Source organism: Oncorhynchus kisutch, unplaced genomic scaffold (genome assembly GCF_002021735.2).
Source record: "Oncorhynchus kisutch isolate 150728-3 unplaced genomic scaffold, Okis_V2 scaffold3338, whole genome shotgun sequence".
NCBI classification, from domain to species: Eukaryota; Metazoa; Chordata; class Actinopteri; order Salmoniformes; family Salmonidae; genus Oncorhynchus; species Oncorhynchus kisutch.
In genome coordinates, this window is record NW_022265283.1 from 84,493 (window position 1) to 94,004 (window position 9,512).

A 9,512-nucleotide genomic window follows, 5' to 3' on the forward strand; every position below is an offset into this window, starting at 1 on the left:
GAGTTAGACTGGTAGAGTTAGACGAGTAGAGTTAGACTGGTAGAGTTAGATTGATAGAGTTAATAGAGTTAGACTGGTAGAGTTAGACTGGTAGAGTTAGACTGGTAGAGTTAGACGAGTAGAGTTAGACTGATAGAGTTAGACTGATAGAGTTAGACTGGTAGAGTTAGACTGATAGAGTTAGACTGATAGAGTTAGACTGATAGACTGATAGAGTTAGACTGGTAGAGTTAGACTGATAGACTGATAGAGTTAGACTGATAGGCTTAGACTGGTAGAGTTAGACTGATAGAGTTAGACTGATAGAGTTAGACTGATAGACTGATAGAGTTAGACTGGTAGAGTTAGACTGATAGACTGATAGAGTTAGACTGGTAGAGTTAGACTGATATAGTTAGACTGATAGAGTTAGACTGATAGAGTTAGACTGATAGATTGATAGAGTTAGACTGGTAGAGTTAGACTGATAGACTGATAGAGTTAGACTGATAGAGTTAGACTGATAGAGTTAGACTGGTAGAGTTAGACTGATAGACTGATAGAGTTAGACTGGTAGAGTTAGACTGATAGACTGATAGAGTTAGACTGATAGAGTTAGACTGATAGAGTTATACTGGTAGAGTTAGACTGATAGAGTTAGACTGATAGAGTTAGACTGGTAGAGTTAGACTGATAGAGTTAGAGTTAGACTGATCGAGTTAGACTGGTAGAGTTAGACTGGTAGAGTTAGACTGATAGACTGATAGAGTTAGACTGGTAGAGTTAGACTGGTAGAGTTAGACTGGTAGAGTTAGACTGATAGAGTTAGACGAGTAGAGTTAGACTGGTAGAGTTAGACTGATAGAGTTAGACTGATAGAGTTAGACTGGTAGAGTTAGACGAGTAGAGTTAGACTGATAGAGTTAGACTGATAGAGTTAGACTGATAGACTGATAGAGTTAGACTGGTAGAGTTAGACTGATAGACCGATAGAGTTAGACTGGTAGAGTTAGACTGATAGAGTTAGACTGATAGAGTTAGACTGATAGAGTTAGACTGATAGACTGATAGAGTTAGACTGATAGACTGATAGAGTTAGACTGATAGAGTTAGACTGATAGAGTTAGACTGGTAGAGTTAGACTGATAGAGTTAGACTGGTAGAGTTAGACTGATAGAGTTAGAGTTAGACTGATAGAGTTAGACTGGTAGAGTTAGACTGATAGAGTTAGACTGATAGAGTTAGACTGATAGACTGATAGAGTTAGACTGGTAGAGTTAGACTGATAGACTGATAGAGTTAGACTGATAGAGTTAGACTGGTAGGGTTAGACGAGTAGAGTTAGACTGCTAGAGTTAGACTGATAGAGTAGACTGGTAGAGTTAGACTGATAGAGTTAGACTGGTAGAGTTAGACTGATAGAGTTAGGCTGATAGAGTTAGAGTTAGACTGATAGAGTTAGACTGATAGAGTTAGACTGGTAGAGTTAGACTGATAGAGTTAGACTGATAGAGTTAGAGTTAGACTGGTAGAGTTAGACTGGTAGAGTTAGACTGATAGAGTTAGACTGGTAGAGTTAGACTGAATAGAGTTAGACTGATAGAGTTAGACTGGTAGAGTTAGACGAGTAGACTTAGACTGATAGAGTTAGACTGGTAGAGTTAGACTGATAGACTGATAGAGTTAGACTGGTAGAGTTAGACTGGTAGAGTTAGACTGGTAGAGTTAGACTGATAGAGTTAGACGAGTAGAGTTAGACTGGTAGAGTTAGACTGATAGAGTTAGACTGGTAGAGTTAGACGAGTAGAGTTAGACTGATAGAGTTAGACTGATAGAGTTAGACTGATAGAGTTAGACTGGTAGAGTTAGACTGATAGAGTTAGACTGATAGAGTTAGACTGATAGACTGATAGAGTTAGACTGGTAGAGTTTAGACTGATAGACCGATAGAGTTAGACTGGTAGAGTTAGACTGATAGAGTTAGACTGATAGAGTTAGACTGATAGACTGATAGAGTTAGACTGGTAGAGTTAGACTGATAGACTGATAGAGTTAGACTGATAGAGTTAGACTGATAGAGTTAGACTGGTAGAGTTAGACTGATAGAGTTAGACTGGTAGAGTTAGACTGATAGAGTTAGACTGGTAGAGTTAGACTGGTAGAGTTAGACTGGTAGAGTTAGACGAGTAGAGTTAGACTGGTAGAGTTAGATTGATAGAGTTAATAGAGTTAGACTGGTAGAGTTAGACTGGTAGAGTTAGACTGGTAGAGTTAGACGAGTAGAGTTAGACTGATAGAGTTAGCTGATAGAGTTAGACTGGTAGAGTTAGACTGATAGAGTTAGACTGATAGAGTTAGACTGATAGACTGATAGAGGTTAGGACTGGTAGAGTTAGACTGATAGACTGATAGAGTTAGACTGATAGGCTTAGACTGGTAGGAGTTAGACTGATAGAGTTAGACTGATAGAGTTAGACTGATAGACTGATAGAGTTAGACTGGTAGAGTTAGACTGATAGACTGATAGAGTTAGACTGGTAGAGTTAGACTGATATAGTTAGACTGATAGAGTTAGACTGATAGAGTTAGACTGGATAGATTGATAGAGTTAGACTGGTAGAGTTAGACTGATAGACTGATAGAGTTAGACTGATAGAGTTAGACTGATAGAGTTAGACTGGTAGAGTTAGACTGATAGACTGATAGAGTTAGACTGGTAGAGTTAGACTGATAGACTGATAGAGTTAGACTGATAGAGTTAGACTGATAGAGTTATACTGGTAGAGTTAGACTGATAGAGTTAGACTGATAGAGTTAGACTGGTAGAGTTAGACTGATAGAGTTAGAGTTAGACTGATCGAGTTAGACTGGTAGAGTTAGACTGATAGAGTTAGACTGGTAGAGTTAGACTGATAGAGTTAGACTGATAGAGTTAGACTGATAGAGTTAGAGTTAGACTGGTAGGGTTAGACGAGTAGAGTTAGACTGATAGAGTTAGACTGATAGAGTTAGACTGGTAGAGTTAGACTGATAGAGTTAGACTGGTAGAGTTAGAATGATAGAGTTAGACTGATAGAGTTAGAGTTAGACTGATAGAGTTAGACTGGTAGAGTTAGACTGGTAGAGTTAGACTGATAGAGTTAGACTGGTAGAGTTAGACTGATAGACTGATAGAGTTAGACTGGTAGAGTTAGACTGATAGACTGATAGAGTTAGACTGATAGAGTTAGACTGATAGAGTTATACTGGTAGAGTTAGACTGATAGAGTTAGCCAAGGTGGCATAGCAGTTCAGACGTCTTTTGTCCTCGTCTTGTCGTGTCCTGTATATATATATATTACAACTTTTTCACATACATTTTATTTTTATTTTCCATCAACTCATCTTCAAAACACTCTCCTGCAACCCGCCTCACCAATGTATATTTATAAAAAAGTATTATTTACCTCAGATCTGTAATCCTCCAAGAAGCTAGCCAGAAACTCCAAGAAGCTAGCCTGAAACTAGCCAGAAGCTAATCCAGAAGCTAGTTCAGAAGCTAGTTAGCTCCTTTACTGGCAAATCGTTAATATTCAGCTAACCACGGTTTGTGGTCATCAGCTATCCTTAGCTCGAAAATCTATCGCCAGTTCTGTACGGCGCAGCGCGGCTCGGAACGGAACATACCGGACCAATTTTTCTCTCCATGTCCCTGGACATTCATACCCGGATCTCACAGCTAGCTAGCTGCTATCCGTGTGACCATCGGAGCTAGCAAGCTCCGTCAATCACTCCTGAGTTCCATCAATCACACCTGGGCTGCAGTCACCTATCCGGACCCGTTTTACTGCCTTCGCGGAGCCCCACCGGGCCTTCACAACTGGACTGCCGACGTTATCTACCCGAAGGAGTTATTCGGCCGGCTCCTCCGTCGCGACGTTACCTGAACGCCCATCTGCGGCCTGCTAACCGTTAGCTGTCTTACCGGCTGCTATCTGAATAGACAATCGGACAATTTTTTTATTATTATTTTTTTTAAATTATTTTTTTAATTATTATTATTATATTTTCTTCTTGGGCCTCTATAACTATATCTATTGTTTTATTTTTGTTGTTGTTGTGTGATTTGGATTAATCCCCTCTACCACACGGAACCCCACTAATCTACTGACGGAACGTAAGGGGTGGCTAACAGACCTCCATCCTATGCTAGCTTGCTACCGATGCCCTGGCTAGCTGTCTAAATCACCAACCAACCTCTCCACTCACCGGACCCTTTTGATCACTCGACTAAGCATGCCTATCCTTAATGTCAATATGTCTTGTCCATTTCTGTTCTGGTTAGTGTTTATTGGCTTATTTCACTGTAGAGCCTCTAGTCCTGCTCACTATACCTTATCCAACCTATTAGTTCCACCACCCACACATGCAATGACATCTCCTGGTTTCAACGATGTTTCTAGAGACAATATCTCTCTCTTCATCACTCAATACCTAGGTTTACCTCCACTGTATTCACATCCTGCCATACATTTGTCTGTACATTATACCTTGATGCTATTTTATCGCCCCCAGAAACCTCCTTTTACTCTATGTTCCAGACGTTCTAGACGACCAATTCTCATAGCTTTTAGCCGTACCCTTATTCTACTCCTCCTATGTTCCTCTGGCGATGTAGAGGTGAATCCAGGCCCTGCAGTGCCTAGCTCCACTCCTATTCCCCAGGCGCTCTCTTTTGACGACTTCTGTAACCGTAATAGCCTTGGTTTCATGCATGTTAACATTAGAAGCCTCCTCCCTAAGTTTGTTCTATTCACTGCTTTAGCACACTCTGCCAACCCGGATGTTCTAGCTGTGTCTGAATCCTGGCTTAGGAAGACCACCAAAAATTCTGAAGTTTTAATTCCAAACTACAACATTTTCAGACAAGATAGAACTGCCAAAGGGGGCGGTGTTGCAATCTACTGCAAAGATAGCCTGCAGAGTTCTGTCCTACTATCCAGGTCTGTACCCAAACAATTTGAACTTCTACTTTTAAAAATCCACCTCTCTAAAAACAAGTCTCTCACCGTTGCCGCCTGCTATAGACCACCCTCTGCCCCCAGCTGTGCTCTGGACACCATATGTGAACTGATTGCCCCCCATCTATCTTCAGAGTTCGTGCTGCTAGGCGACCTAAACTGGAACATGCTTAACACCCCAGCCATCCTACAATCTAAACTTGATGCCCTCAATCTCACACAAATAATCAATGAACCTACCAGGTACCTCCCCAAAACCTTAAACACGGGCACCCTCATAGATATCATCCTAACCAACTTCCCCTCTAAATACACCTCTGCTGTCTTCAACCAAGATCTCAGCGATCACTGCCTCATTGCCTGCATCCGTAATGGGTCAGCGGTCAAACGACCTCCACTCATCACTGTAAAACGCTCCCTGAAACACTTCTGCGAGCAGGCCTTTCTAATCGACCTGGCCGGGGTATCCTGGAAGGATATTGATCTCATCCCGTCAGTAGAGGATGCCTGGATATTTTTTAAAAATGCCTTCCTAACCATCTAAATAAACATGCCCCATTCAAGAAATTTAGAACCAGGAACAGATATAGCCCTTGGTTCTCCCCAGACCTGACTGCCCTTAACCAACACAAAAACATCCTATGGCGTTCTGCATTAGCATCGAACAGCCCCCGTGATATGCAGCTGTTCAGGGAAGCTAGAAATCATTATACACAGGCAGTTAGAAAAGCCAAGGCTAGCTTTTTCAAGCAGAAATTTGCTTCCTGCAACACTAACTCAAAAAAGTTCTGGGACACTGTAAAGTCCATGGAGAATAAGAACACCTCCTCCCAGCTGCCCACTGCACTGAAGATAGGAAACACTGTCACCACTGATAAATCCACCATAATTGAGAATTTCAATAAGCATTTTTCTACGGCTGGCCATGCTTTCCACCTGGCTACTCCTACCCCGGACAACAGCACTGCACCCCCAACAGCAACTCGCCCAAGCCTTCCCCATTTCTCCTTCTCCCAAATCCATTCAGCTGATGTTCTGAAAGAGCTGCAAAATCTGGACCCCTACAAATCAGCCGGGCTAGACAATCTGGACCCTTTCTTTCTAAAATTATCTGCCGAAATTGTTGCCACCCCTATTACTAGCCTGTTCAACCTCTCTTTCGTGTCGTCTGAGATTCCCAAAGATTGGAAAGCAGCTGCGGTCATCCCCCTCTTCAAAGGGGGGGACACTCTTGACCCAAACTGCTACAGACCTATATCTATCCTACCGTGCCTTTCTAAGGTCTTCGAAAGCCAAGTCAACAAACAGATTACCGACCATTTCGAATCTCACCATACCTTCTCTGCTATGCAATCTGGTTTCAGAGCTGGTCATGGGTGCACCTCAGCCACGCTCAAGGTCCTAAACGATATCTTAACCGCCATCGATAAGAAACATTACTGTGCAGCCGTATTCATTGATCTGGCCAAGGCTTTCGACTCTGTCAATCACCACATCCTCATCGGCAGACTCGACAGCCTTGGTTTCTCAAATGATTGCCTCGCCTGGTTCACCAACTACTTCTCTGATAGAGTTCAGTGTGTCAAGTCGGAGGGTCTGCTGTCCGGACCTCTGGCAGTCTCTATGGGGGTGCCACAGGGTTCAATTCTTGGACCGACTCTCTTCTCTGTATACATCAATGAGGTCGCTCTTGCTGCTGGTGAGTCCCTGATCCACCTCTACGCAGACGACACCATTCTGTATACTTCCGGCCCTTCTTTGGACACTGTGTTAACAACCCTCCAGGCAAGCTTCAATGCCATACAACTCTCCTTCCGTGGCCTCCAATTGCTCTTAAATACAAGTAAAACTAAATGCATGCTCTTCAACCGATCGCTACCTGCACCTACCCGCCTGTCCAACATCACTACTCTGGACGGCTCTGACTTAGAATACGTGGACAACTACAAATACTTAGGTGTCTGGTTAGACTGTAAACTCTCCTTCCAGACCCATATCAAACATCTCCAATCCAAAGTTAAATCTAGAATTGGCTTCCTATTTCGCAACAAAGCATCCTTCACTCATGCTGCCAAACATACCCTTGTAAAACTGACCATCCTACCAATCCTCGACTTTGGCGATGTCATTTACAAAATAGCCTCCAATACCCTACTCAACAAATTGGATGCAGTCTATCACAGTGCAATCCGTTTTATCACCAAAGCCCCATATACTACCCACCATTGCGACCTGTACGCTCTCGTTGGCTGGCCCTCGCTTCATACTCGTCGCCAAACCCACTGGCTCCATGTCATCTACAAGACCCTGCTAGGTAAAGTCCCCCCTTATCTCAGCTCGCTGGTCACCATAGCATCTCCCACCTGTAGCACACGCTCCAGCAGGTATATCTCTCTAGTCACCCCCAAGACCAATTCTTTCTTTGGCCGCCTCTCCTTCCAGTTCTCTGCTGCCAATGACTGGAACGAACTACAAAAATCTCTGAAACTGGAAACACTTATCTCCCTCACTAGCTTTAAGCACCAACTGTCAGAGCAGCTCACAGATTACTGCACCTGTACATAGCCCACCTAAAATTTAGCCCAAGCAACTACCTCTTTCCCAACTGTATTTAATTTTTATTTATTTATTTATTTTGCTCCTTTGCACCCCATTATTTTTTTATTTCTACTTTGCACATTCTTCCATTGCAAAACTACCATTCCAGTATTTTACTTGCTATATTGTATTTACTTTGCCATCATGGCCTTTTTTTGCCTTTACCTCCCTTCTCACCTCATTTGCTCACATTGTATATAGACTTGTTTATACTGCATTATTGACTGTATGTTTGTTTTTACTCCATGTGTAACTCTGTGTCGTTTTATCTGTCGAACTGCTTTGCTTTATCTTGGCCAGGTCGCAATTGTAAATGAGAACTTGTTCTCAACTTGCCTACCTGGTTAAATAAAGGTAAAATAAAAAATAAATAAATAAATAAAAATGGGGCAGCAAAGCTTTTCAAAAGAGTGTTGGCTGAAGATGAAGTGAAAATGAATTCAATGTCATTCTGGACTTTCAGACATTACATACTTTTGTCAAGGTGGATACCACATCTTAAGGTCCATATCGATATGTATTACTTTAGAATGAAATCAATCTTTTTGTCTCAGGGGTTGTAGAATTTAAGACCATACATATATTTTGGCACGGTGGTTTCAACATCATTGTCAAAATCTGAAGTTCGGTATCAATATATATATTTGTTCTTTTTTGAAAATTTTGCAAGAAGGGCCTCGTTAGCGCAGTAGGTACCGCGTCAGTCTCATAATCTGAAGGTCGTGAGTTCGATCCTCACACGGGTTAGCAAAGCTTTCCAAAAGAGTGTTGGCTGAAGGTGAGAATGAATTCACAGTTTTTTGGGACTTTCACACAATACATACTTTTGTCAAGGTGGATACCACATCTTAAGGTCCATATCGATATGTATTACTTTAGAATGAAATCAATCTTTTTGTCTCAGGGCTTGTAGAATTTCAGACCATACATATATTTTGGCACGGTGGTTTCAACATCACTCTCAAAATCTGAAGTTCGGTATCAATATATATTTTTTCTTTTTGGAAATTTTTGCAAGAAGGGCCTCGTTAGCGCAGTAGGTAGCGCGTCAGTCTCATAATCTGAAGGTCGTGAGTTCGATCCTCACACGGGGCAGCAAAGCTTTTCAAAGACAGTGTAGACGAGTAGAGTTAGACTGATAGACTGACAGAGTTAGACTGGTAGAGTTAGACTGGTAGAGTTAGACTGGTAGAGTTAGACTGATAGAGTTAGACTGTTAGAGTTAGACTGGTAGAGATAGACTGATAGAGTTAGACTGATAGAGTTAGACTGGTAGAGTTAGACTGATAGACTGATAGAGTTAGACTGATAGAGTTAGACTGATAGAGTTAGACTGGTAGAGTTAGACTGATAGAGTTAGACTGGTAGAGTTAGACTGATAGAGTTAGACTGGTAGAGTTAGACTGATAGACTGATAGAGTTAGACTGGTAGAGTTAGACTGATAGACTGATAGAGTTAGACTGGTAGAGTTAGACTGGTAGAGTTAGACTGGTAGAGTTAGACTGGTAGAGTTAGACTGGTAGAGTTAGACGAGTAGAGTTAGACTGATAGAGTTAGACTGATAGAGTTAGACTGATAGACTGATAGAGTTAGAACTGGTAGAGTTAGACTGATAGACCGATAGAGTTAGACTGATAGAGTTAGACTGATAGACTGATAGAGTTAGACTGATAGAGTTAGACTGATAGAGTTAGACTGATAGAGTTAGACTGGTAGAGTTAGACTGATAGAGTTAGACTGGTAGAGTTAGACTGATAGAGTTAGAGTTAGACTGATAGAGTTAGACTGGTAGAGTTAGACTGATAGAGTTAGACTGATAGAGTTAGACTGATAGAGTTAGACTGATAGAGTTAGACTGGTAGAGTTAGACTGATAGAGTTAGAGTTAGACTGATAGAGTTAGACTGGTAGAGTTAGACTGATAGAGTTAGACTG

At 41.8% G+C, this 9,512-nt stretch overlaps 1 non-coding gene across 1 annotated transcript; it reads left to right on the top strand.

Moving 5' to 3' along the window:
• Window positions 1–8,599: 8,599 nt before the first annotated feature.
• On the top strand, window positions 8,600–8,672 carry trnam-cau (transfer RNA methionine (anticodon CAU)). Its single transcript has one exon. It is a non-coding gene; the product is annotated as a tRNA-Met (tRNA).
• Window positions 8,673–9,512: the final 840 nt, after the last annotated feature.